The sequence below is a fragment of the Anomalospiza imberbis genome, chromosome 7 (genome assembly GCF_031753505.1).
Source record: "Anomalospiza imberbis isolate Cuckoo-Finch-1a 21T00152 chromosome 7, ASM3175350v1, whole genome shotgun sequence".
NCBI lineage: Eukaryota > Metazoa > Chordata > Aves > Passeriformes > Viduidae > Anomalospiza > Anomalospiza imberbis.
The window spans coordinates 38697357-38709515 of record NC_089687.1 but is presented as its reverse complement, the minus strand read 5'-3'; positions in this window follow the sequence as shown (position 1 = coordinate 38709515).

The window sequence follows — 12159 nt, the reverse complement described above, 5'->3', positions numbered from 1 at the left end:
AAAACAAAATGAAGAAAAGAGTTATTTTGAAGAAAAATAAAATCACTGCTAACTCAGGTGGCCCCAGCAAAGACAGCCTCCTGGATCAGCCCTCCACAGAGCTCCAGCAGCTCAGCCAGCCAAGCCGCGACAGACGAGGCCGTGTCTGCCATGCCCTGCGCAGCTGATCCCGCAGCCGCTGGAACATTGGGATGGGAGCCTGCTCTACTGCCTTGAGAATGCACAATGTGTCAATTGCCAGGATTCCAGCGGTGAGGCTGATGTCATTTGCCATTTCTTCAAGGGCTGAAAGAGAGAGGATCAGAGCCACGGTTAGATCCTGGATCTGCGGGGAGCCGAGGAGAGGCCCCTGCCAGGGCCATCCCTGCCTGCTCTTGCCATGGTCCGGAGGGAGTAGGGACCAACGGGGTCAGCCCGAAGCTGCGGGCCACGAATCCCCCATGTGTCCCTGAAATCTCTGTGTGCTCTGCCCAGGCCAGCCCTGGTCCGCACAGGGACCAGAGCCCTCCGCAGCCGGGGCAGGGATGGCAGCTCCTCCCGCCAGCCCCCGCTGTCAGCCCGCTGCCCTCACTCAGCATTGTAGACCAGCTGGAGCTCTGCCTGCTGCCCCCTCAAGCTCCGCCCGGCGATCCCTGTGAACACAGAGGCTGTCACGGCCCCAGCGGCACAGCTCCCTGCCAGCGGCGCTGCCAGCCCTGTGGCCACACGCCCTGGTGGCCCGGCAGGGCTCAGCCCGGGCCATTGCCGCACGCTGCCGCCCCAGGGCACGGCTGCCGGAGGGCGGCAGCAGCGCCGAGGCCAGGCGGGGCTCCACGGCGCCGGGCCCGGATGGCGCTGCCGGGGCAGCAGCCGGGGCCGGGGCCGAGCTGCGGCGGGGCGGGGAGGGAGCCCGGGCTCGTAGCTCACCCATGAACCTGACGGCCGCCTCTCGCAGGGGCTCCTGTGGGCTGTCCAGGTAGGGCAGGGCCTGGCGCAGGATCTCAGCCACTCGGCTCCTGTCCTCTTCCAGCTGGAGAGAGCGGCAGGAGGGAAGGGTTGGCACGAACTGGGCTGCTCTGAGCCCTGGGGCCTGGGGAGCGCTGACACCAGCAGGTGTGGCAGAGTCCCCGCCCAAGCAGACCTGCCACCCCCCGAGCCCTGGCAGCTCTGGTGCCCGTCTCCTGCCCCAGAGACCTGTGCCCCCGGGGGGCTTCTGTGCCAGAGGGAGCCAAAGCCCACGTGCATCGGGGGCTGTGCTCCTCCCTGCAGGGGCTGTTGGCAGGAGCACCTGGAGCAACTGGTGGCAACACTTGGTCTCTGTCAGATGACGTTGCTCCTTCCTGAAATGAATGTTTTTCATGGAGGGGTTTGGCAGTCCCACCACAACACCATCAGTTTCTAAGTTTCCAAGGACAATCGGATTTGAACAGAACACTGTGCTTTTCTGACTCTTTTTCCTGTATTCTGGAAAAAAGGAATCTGGCTGGCCTGTTATATTCTGGGCTCCATTCACTGTGTCTCTGGCTGTGGCAGATCTTGTCCAAGCAAAACTGCATCCCTGCTGAGTGTGGCAACGGATGGTCACAAATGGCAAGATTCCCCAGCGAACATCAAGGCAGACTCTTGGGGATGTGCAGCGTGTAGTGATAACTCTGGGAGGATACGCTGTTCTGTGTCTCTGATTAGGGTGCTGATGCCCGAAAACTAGGCAAGAAAACAGCATAAGGCCTATGGAGGAAGTATTTGTTTATTCAATGCCAGGAGTGAGGGCCATTGCTCCAACCACAAACTCACCCGTCCATTCTTTGCCCAGCACTAGCCTTTATGTTTTTTACTTCATGCGCACATTATACTTTCCCCACCTTCATATTGCAACATATTTTCTAATCACGTGATAATGCAAGCCCTTGTAGCACATGCACGGTTTCTGCACGAGGTGGTCATCAGCCTCCTGCTGGTTGTTTTGAATGAAGGCTCATAAGTCTTCCTCGGGCTTGAACTCTCCACTCCTGCTTCTTGTGTATGCTCTATAGGATTGTCTGCTCAAATAGCCAGTGGTTAGCTTTTGCAGTTAGCTTGTTCTGCTAAATTTGCTGATTTCTAAAAGGTGCTTCATTCACATGCCCTGTTACAAAGTAACTACTTCTTTCTGCACATCTGCAGCTTTTTGTGTGGCTCAAGCATTAGCTCATTGCCTAGGTGTTGTGGTGTGGTTTTTGCTTTCAGTTTGTGTTTGCCCACTATTCTCCTCCCTAATTTCCTCCCCTCCCGAGTGGCCAATCTCCCCAAGCCCTTCCCTATCTTCCTCCCTCCCAAGTTGTCAATCCTCCCTATACCTACCCCTTTTTCCAGAGGGTTCCTTGTCTATCTTGTAGTATTTGATACCCCATTTGTTTCTTTGTATTATCCCCCTCCCCAGCTCTCGCTGATAGGTTTATAGAATGTTAATCCTGCCCTAGATTCCTCCCCTGCCATGCCCTCCTTGGTTGGTTGCCCTATACCACTCCCCCCTATAAAAACCTCTGAAGACCCCCTAAGTTTTTTCTTGGGGTCCCAGGTCTTGGACCTAATAAATCTACCCAGTTCTACCCCAAGTCCTGTGTCATCGTTATCTGCTCCTGCGCTGGACCAAGCGATAACTGGGCATAGCAGAGCTCACGGGAGGAAGGTCGCGCCCCTGCTGTCGCTGCCCAGCACGATACAACGGCGCGCTGTGACACCTAGGCATCAAGTCCGCCCTTTCTTTTATCCTTTGCAAATTTTTTTGCAACTATAGTCTTGTTGTGGTCTCAAAATATTTACCTCTTTCCGTCCTGTATCTCATTTTATTTGGCTTCCATTCCTGATATGTGGTGGCAGTTTGTTCACAATACCATATGAAGCATTGGCTCATCATGCAGCTTCCTAAGATTGGTGTTCCAATTCCTAAAATTCCTACAAAAAGTTGTGTAGGCCAGTTCAGATTAGGTAGCCAAGATGTCAGAGTTTCCCTCAAACGTTTACTCCAAGATGTAATGTCTTCGGTTACTTCAGGGAGTACTTTTGCATTGTCCTGGTTTAGGGCAAAATTGGGAGAAAACCTCCAGAAAGAGCCACCCCAGAAAGCAAACCCCCATGGCCCCTCCCCCCACCTGGTTCAGGAAGGATTTTCTCAGAGAGAAGTGAAAAAACCCTGTTTATTTAACAGGCAATGCACTCCCCAGCACAAAAAAAAAAAAAAAAAAAAAAAAGAAAAACAGCCCACCAGATGACAAAACTCTTTCACTGCTCTGAAGAGATGACAAATTCAGAAAGTTTCTCCTGCGAGTGGTCACTCTGTTATCAATCCCTCCGACACTGGGAATGGCTGCTGCAGGCCACAAAGTGCAAACTCTCGGTGTTTTCCAGGTCCCAGTCTGGAGCAGGTTCGAATGGTTCCAAGAAAAGGGAAAGAAAAACAGTCCAGGGAAAATTTGGACTGCCTAGCTAAGCTAACTGATGAGCAAAAGCAAGAGCAAAAGCAGGAGCAAGAGCAGGAGCAAGAGCAGGAGCAAGAGCAAAAGCAGGAGCAAAAGCAAAAACAAAAGCAGCACTATGTACTGCGCCATCTGTGTCCAGAAGACCATGGGGGAGTGAGCAGGCTGATAACAAAACAAAACTTCACTTTTCAGAGCCAGCCTTGAGGGCACAGAACATAATATCCAGCATAAACAGGACAGGCGACTGGGGATACAAGCATCATAACGTCACCTTAGGACATGCGTGTTGCCAAATGGTCTGGATATCCATTGCTATTTGCCCTGATTGATCTATATAAGTGCAACAACTGGTATTCATTAGAATGAAAACTCCTCCCATTTGGCTGTTAGCATAGCTAACACCCCGCGGTTTTGAAAGACTGCTTCTTTTGGTGAGTCTATTTCAGTTTGTAGTCTTCTTAAGGCATCTGCTGTTGAATTAGCAATCAGTTCTCTTTCGGCTGAGATGTTTGAAATTGCCTTTTGCAGTTGTGCGATTCCTAAATTTGGGAGCAACACCCTAACAAAACTGTGAAAACTGTTGCTGTATCACACCACTGGGTTACTGAGTGTTCTCTTAGTGAGTCTGTTCATCCACAGTCTTCAAATAATTAATACCTGTCATTTCATGAGTCTGATTTGTAAGTGTAGCCAAGGGATAAGGGATCCCATGGTACATTGGCCAGTCCAGTTACCTGCCAATGGTTTTAATGTTATTCCTGATTTATTAAAGAAATATGGATATTGATCTAGTACCGATACCCAACTGTGATGGACAAAAACTCTCTAACAGTTTAAAGTTAGAAAGTGTATGTTTATTGCGACGCCGGGCAGCGTGAGGGATAGCTCCCAAATACACACTGCACCTTTCAAATGATTACAGAGTCCTTTTATCCATACAAGTATTGAATACCCAAAATAGAAATACATATTCATAATTTTGGTACATCCCTGTGGCAAGCACATTTCTCTCTCTCTCTCAGGATTTTTATAAAGGTGCACAGAGAGAAGTGAAAGTGAAAACAATTTCTATTTCTGCTCCTTGTTTTTCTCTTGTGGAATGCGTTTGGAGATTGTTTACCTAGAGCGAATGCCTGGTTGGATCACAGTGGATTGTTTGGGCCTGATGGCCAATCGGATCCACCTGTGTCTGGACTCTGGCGAACAGGGTCACGAGTTGTGGGGGCAGTTAGATATGATAGTTAGAGAGAGTAGCATGTAGCTTTTAGTATCCTCTTTTATATAGTATATTAATGTATCATAGCATAATTATAATAAAGAAATCATTCAGCCTTCTGAAATAAGTCAGACATCATCATTCTTCCCATTGGGTTCGCCGACATCTACAACAAGTGGTGACCCCGAACGCTGAATGAAGAACCAGGCCCTGGATCGGTCCACAACCGTGATTTTACACGGGAAAGGAGGTGAACCCTCTTGAAAAGGCATGCCCGACGTCCCTGCGAGGGATAGGGGAAGTAAGACGCCGTGGGAACCCTCTCTATGGGACCAGGTGCAGCCCCGAGCAGTTGCTGTAACCGGACGCCTCTGCCTGCCTTTGAAAAGGTACTGATTTTTGATTATAATACTGCCCTGACCTGGGGTGGACTTTAACTTTGGGAAGAAATGTCTGAAGATATAGACACTGGTTTGTATTGTGTCCATGGCCGTATATTTGCCGTCTGGAGAGATTTGGCTAAGGTCTATGGAATTTATATCCCTGAGGATGATCTATTGGAGTTTCTTGAATATGCAGACACTCGTGTTTTTTTCAGGGATCTGGGTTTTTCCCTGAATCCAGAAGCTTGGAGATCCCTGTATTTCCTCATCAGGCAAAGCGCCATGCGAGATCTCCGAGCGTTTCGATACATGAGAGTTTATTTCGAGCTTCTTCCGACAGTCCAGAAATGGACCCCTTTTTCGACAGTCCAGTCTTTGCGGCAGGTGCCCCCCCGCGAAAGGAGGGGGGCAGAGCCTTTGTCCGTGGCTCGGAAGTTTTCTTCTGCTTCTGCGCAGAGGGAGGTTTTTTCACCGCCTCCTCCACCTCCTGCTCCGGCAGCGTGTGAGCCCCCGCTCCTCCCCTCGGAGGGGGCGGGCCCGCTCCCGACCCCGGCGGACGCGGAGACACCGCCTCCCTCGGCGGTCCGCCCGCCCGCAGCCGTGCCTCCTCCTCCTCCTCCCGCCCATTCGGAGCTGGGAGACACACCCGCCGCTGAGAGCCCGCCTGAAGCCACTTCGGCAGGGGCGGAGACACCGCCCGCGCCGGCTCCCCCGCCGGCTCCCGCGCCGGCCCCGCTCGCCGCGCCCGCCCCTGCCTCGGAGTCGGCGGCCGCGCCTCCGGCACCGCCCGTCATCGCTCCCGCGGCGGCGGCCGCGCTCCCCGCACCGGCAGCCGGTCCTCCCGCGCTGGAAGCCAGCCCCCCGGCGCCGCAGCCGGCGATGGAGCCATCGGCAGCCGAGGCCGAGAACCTCCCCGCGTCAGCTCCGCCGCCGACATCAGCCCTGACGCCCGCGCCGGCCCCGCCGGTCCCGGCTGCCCCGTCGCCTCCCGCGGCTTTCGCCGGGTCCCCAGGCGCTGCCAGCAGCAGCAGCAGCGAGCAGCAGCAGCCGGGGGCCGCGCTGGAGCGGACCCCGCCGCCTCCAGTCAGCCCGGGGTCCCCTCCCGGCCTGTTCCCTGGTGCTGGCGCTCCTCGGCAGCTCCTTGCAGCTGCCGCGAAAGTGGAGGTTATGAAGTCTAGTGCCTTTCTGGGGAACAGAGTTTTTCTTGGTCCAATTCTTGCTCGGGTGGGGGATTCCCGCGGGAGCTCGAGGCCCCTCGCCCCTCCCGCTCGCGTTTGGGGGGCGGGGGGGATGAGTTCTGGGAATGCTGCCGCTGGTCTTGTGCCCGGAGAGCGTGGGGGTGCTGCTGCCAGGGGTCAGGGAGCTGCGTGCCGGCCCAGCCGTGCCGCAAGTCCTGAGAATCAACATTTCTCTGGGGAAAGCACCTTCTCTGCTGAGCCCGGGGGCAGTTCTTGTGTCCTGCTCTCGTTTGAGGTGCGGGATGAACAAAATGCTGCAGGAATTGCCGTGATGCTGGCCGCGTGGTGGGGGCGGGCTGTGAAGATGAAGATCCCGCCTCGCCGGCCGGGCTGGGGCCGATTGGTGCAGCCCCCCGGCCGGAGGGCCCCGCGCCCCCCACGGCCGGGTTTGGGATCTTGGCTCCGCCCGCATGGACCGGGGCCGCCAGCTGCGCAGGGTCTTAAAGCCTGCTACTTGCTGGGCATTCTTCTGATCCCAAGAGTTCGGAAAAAAAAAAAAAAATCATTGAAGTTATATTTAAGATTAATTAAATAGAGGTGGTTGACAAGAGAACAAGAAAAAAGTGGTCGATTTAAGAGTTTTGGCCATGGCATTTCAGAGATTTTTCAGGTTTTCTTTTTTCTTTTTTATTTGGTGATGGGTTTTTGCACAAGAAAGGTATGTTTGCATGGTTGATGATCAGCCCAGAGTTGGTTTTATCGGTTGTTGAAGTCTCTGGGATGACATTCGGTGTTTTGGTGTTTGATAATTATATGATGTCGCATTTGGTTTTTCTTTATGGGTTTTTTCATGGTTATTTGGACTTTCTTCAGTTGTTTTGTTTCAGGATTCAGCAGTTCTCTGTTTCAGCAATGAGAAGGACTTTTGAGAATGTCAAGATAAACATTTCCAGACAATGGACACCTTCTCCTGAGAATCAGCTGTTTGGACTTTGAACTTTGAGCTTTCTTTTCCTTGTTGTTTGGGTTTTTGTATTGTAAGCTTTGTTTTAGAGATTTGATAGATGGTTTGCAGGTAAAGGATCTCTGAACATTCCACATCAGTATGTGATTTGGCTTTTGATTGATAGCTAGCAGATTGATAAGGGGGCCTCTTGAGATGTGTTTGCTCTCTTTTGCAGGGTCCTGCAGAAGACTTGCAGATGCAGTTTTTTATTTTTAATTTTTTTTAAATTTATACTAAAACGGTGATATGTGGCAAGCACATTTCTCTCTCTCTCTCAGGATTTTGATAAAGGTGCACAGAGAGAAGTGAAAGTGAAAACAATTTCTGTTTCTGCTCCTTGTTTTTCTCTTGTGGAATGCGTTTGGAGATTGTTTACCTAGAGCGAATGCCTGGTTGGATCACAGTGGATTGTTTGGGCCTGATGGCCAATCGGATCCACCTGTGTCTGGACTCTGGAGAACAGGGTCACGAGTTGTGGGGGGAGTTAGACATGATAGTTAGAGAGAGTAGCATGTAGCTTTTAGTATCCTCTTTTATATAGTATATTAATGTATCATAGCATAATTATAATAAATCATTCAGCCTTCTGAAATAAGTCAGACATCATCATTCTTCCCATTGGGTTTGCCGACATCTACAACACATCCCATTCCTCGCTTCGTATGCTAATCATTTCAAAAGCTATTAAGCATGCGTAGTTTGTTCCTTGAAATGGGTCGGTGGTCCCTTTCATGGGGAGGGGTCCCAAAATGAGGAAGTAAATGAAGTCTTCCTCATTCTGACCTTTCTACCTTTTCAATGCAAATATGACAAATGAACCTTGGTAGAACTCCCATTCCCTGTCTTCAATTGGTTTCAGAACAGAGGAGGCCCACAATTGTCTTATGTTCCTAAAAGCTATTTGTCAGTTTCTGTATTCTTCATTATAAACCCAGCTAACTAAACGTTGTGTTGACAAGCAATCAATTATTAGTTAACTACTAACTCTTAACTTCATCAAGGCCTAGTCATCTGTTTTAATTAACTCTAGTAAGGCTTATCTCTAACTAAAATCTTAGCTCCTCTAAAATCTCTAAATCCCTTAAAGTTGATGTTTCATTCCATTCCCGCAAAGGCACCAAGATGTATCAGGAAGATCGCAGTTGGTGTTAATTCTCACTGACTTGTTTCCCATATGTCTACCAAAAGGACAGTTTTTCCACGTTGGCTGAGTGCCATTGACCCACCCAGCTGTGTTACCGCAAAAGCTGCCGAGATTTGTTCCAGTTGTTCAGCCCTGTGTATGTGACTGACTCCTTGATAGGTAGTGATTGGAAAAGGGGCTTTCCCAAGAAGATCCTGCCTGTCTGCATTGAGCACTAGCATTGTGGAAGCTGTAGGGGTTCAAGCCTGACCAATTGCCTGTCAAGGGAATTGGCAATTCCCTGTTAAGGGAAGGTTCCATTGTTGCACCTCTCCGCAAAGCCTGCAGTCCCTGAGTCCTGTATAATTAGCTCTGGTTCCTATTAGTGTTACACAGGTGTTACCGTCAAAGGCAGTGACAGTATAACCAATTAAAAATACAGGGAAATACAATATGAATTTAATGGCCAATGAGTGAACTTCAATTTCAGCCCATGATCACCAACAGGTTTGGTCGTCCAGGGTTTAGTTTGTGATTTTTTGAATCAAGAAGATTGAAGGGGTGTAGTGAATCCAGGTAGGTCTTTCCTAATGAATTCCAGGGAGGAATCCAGGTAGAATCCAGTAAGGCAGATTCTACATCTTTCAGAATGCAGGAGAGAGTCAGAAAAGCACAAGGAAATTTCACAGTGTTCCCTTGCAATTTAATTATCCTGGGAAACTCAGAAACTGATGGTGTTGTGGTGGGACTGCCAAATCCTTCCATGAAAAACATTCATTTCAGGAAGGAGCAACGTCATCTGACAGAGACCAAGTGTCGCCACCACTTGCTCCAGGTGCTCCTGCCAACATCCCCTGCAGGGAGGAGCACAGCCCCCGATGCACGTGGGCTTTGGCTCCCTCTGGCACAGAAGCCCCCCGGGGGCACAGGTCTCTGGGGCAGGAGACGGGCACCAAAGCTGCCAGGGCTCGGGGGGTGGCAGGTCTCCTTGGGCGGGGACTCTGCCACACCTGCTGGTGTCAGCGCTCCCCAGGCCCCAGGGCTCGGAGCAGCCCAGTTCGTGCCCTGGCCCACACGTTCCTTGTCCCTGTCACACCCATGGGTTTAGGATGGCCACCAGCCGGGACGTGTCCCAAGGAGGCCGGGGCAGCTTCCGTGGAAGGCCCCGTGCCCTTCCCAGCGCGGCTGCGTCGGCAGCCCTGGGGGCTCCTTCTGCTGCCCTGAGCCTGCAGAGCAGGGCAGGGTTTGCTGATGGTCTGAGCCATTCCTAAAGATCCTGTTGGGCTGTCTCAGACACCTGGGGCCAGGGATTCCTTCCAACCTGGGCCACTTTGGGTGGGCTGGGGGCAGTCCCAGGGCAGGTGACGGTGTTTCCAAGGGCCCTTTGTGACACGCTGCAGCATGGTCACCGTGGAATTGGAAGGGAACTGGCTGTCCAAGGGTCCTTTGTGACACGTGGTGACATAGGAGCTGGCAGTGACAAGAGCACGCCACAGTGCTCAGAGCAGGCGACGGGACAGGACGGGACAGAGCGGCGCCGTGAGGAGCCCCCGCACAGCGCGCTCGTTCGTGTCCGACCCGGAGCTTTTCTGAGGCGTTGTTCCTGCAGCTGACCTCGAGGCCAGACCACAGGACTTGGTGACCTGTGGCCTTCCAAGGCTTCGATTCTGCAGGTGCCCCTGAGGGCAGTGTGGCACTTGGTGCCCCAGAGCTTTTCTGAGGCATCTCCCACCCCTGCCTCCAGTGCCCTCGAGGCCAGACCACAATCCCTGACAGGAGTCTCCTGTCATTGTGGCAGGAGCCCTTGAGACCAGAGCGCAGGGCTTGCTGTCCTGTAGCCTTCCTGAGGCTTCTCTCTGGAAGGTGCATTCCAGGACTGCTGCAGGACCTGCTGCTAACCTGGAGATTTTCCAAGGCACCTCTCCTGCAAGTACCCACAAATCCAGTCACTGACATGGAGCAGAGACCCCCGAGAGTGCCCAAGCTGGCCTGGGTGGGGGAGGAGGAAGATGAGACCAGTGCCATCCTGCTGGATTTGCTTTTGGAGAAGGGTGTTTCCAGACCAGAGCAAGTAAGCAGCCTGTGGCCATGCTTCAATTCCCTCATGAGTCACATGGCTTCCCCAGCCACACCTGCTGGTCCCTGTGAGCCTTTGAGGCCATCGCCATGCGGTGGGAAGGGAAGCACTTCTCTGGGGACACTGGGAACATCGCTCCCTCTGGCAGCTTTCCACATCACCCCGTGCCTTCTCCAGGTGCCCGCCATGGTGAGATACATCCACCAGTGGCTCATGGCCAATGATTCTGCTGAGCCCAGGCTGAACAGGACTCTGCTGCATCTCGCCGAAGCACAGCCAAATGACGCAGTAATGACACTGCTGCGTGTGGCCCCGTCCTGTGACAGGTATGGGGCCCACCTGCCCAGAGGGCTCAGGGCTCCCCAGCCCATCGCCCTGTACAGCTTATCCCAGGTGTCTGACCAACAAAGGGTTCCAGGGCCCTCTGGCTGCTCCCTTTCCCAGCCCTGGCATGTCAGCCCCGAGCCTGCTGCCATGCTCCCTCGCTGCTCCTCAGGGGCCTGTCCCCACAGGGCTGGGCTGCCTGGGTGCTGCTGGCGAGGGGCAGTGGGCAGAGGCAGAGCTGGCGGTCAGCCCGGGCCCCTAGAGATACCCAGGCCACGGTGCTGTGCCTGAGACCCCCTGAGACAGAGCTCTAACCCCGCAGAGCTGCCATGGCCATGTGGAAGACCATCATGTCCTCGCCCAGGACCGCGAAGCTGGCGCAGCGGATTCTCCTGGATGTGCTGGGGAGCTGGCCGAAGCACAGCACGTGCACCTCCGATGGGGACAAAACGGGTGTCTTTGCCCTAGCTGTGAGTTTTGGCCAGTGGCCTTTGCTGGCCCCAAAGCCGCCTCTCCTGCAGCTCTCCTTCCTCCTTCCCCCACTGCATCTCCCTGCCTCAGGTGCTGGCCTGAAACCTGGCCTAGGGGCAGCTGCAGGGCCACCGGTCCCGCTGCTGCCCCTGTGTTTCTCTGGGCCTCTCCCTGCCACGCTCGGGCCCTGCCACACGGACACCTCGGCACTGAGCGCGGTCTCGGGGGGCTTTGTCCTTTGCAGGCAACTGTGGTGATGTGGAAGATCCTCCAGGAGCCCTGAGTCTCACACATCGTGAAGGTGCACTCCTCCCGTGTACTTGTGCATCTGCTCTTCCAAGTGTTCTTCAGCACAGAAGAGACGCCAGAGGAGGTTGATACCTTCTGGAAGGGATGCCAGGAGCAACACGGCCTTGCCACCAGCCCCAACAGGTGCTCCATTCCAGTCCTCCTGTCCCTGCCGCATCAACAGGGCAGGAGCCACTGCTCCCAGTGTGACCCGGGCCTTGCTCTGCACACAGGTTTGCCTTGCGGACCCTGAAGTCCCTGCTGTGCCGAGAGCAGTACAAGGATGTGGTGATGGCAATGGAACGCAGGTGTGGCTGGGACACGCTGCTCTGTGCTGACACCCAGCACTATGCCGTGGGTCTGCTGGCCAGGTGAGACCCCCTTCTCCCCACTGCCTCTGACATTTGTGCTCTGCCCCTGGGGGGCCCCACACAGTCCCCGTGGTCGTGGGCCAGAGGGCCTTGTCACTGAGGGATGGCCAAGCAGACTGGAAAAAGCTGGGAAAGGGGGGTGCCCACAAAGAGCCAAATCTCAAATGGCCCAGGTCCCCTTGCTGTATGCTGGGGAAAGACCAGACCACTGTGAGTCAATCCTGGGAGAGGTTTGTTCCCCCGGCTCACAATCTTATGGACTTTTACTCCTGACAGGGAGATGTC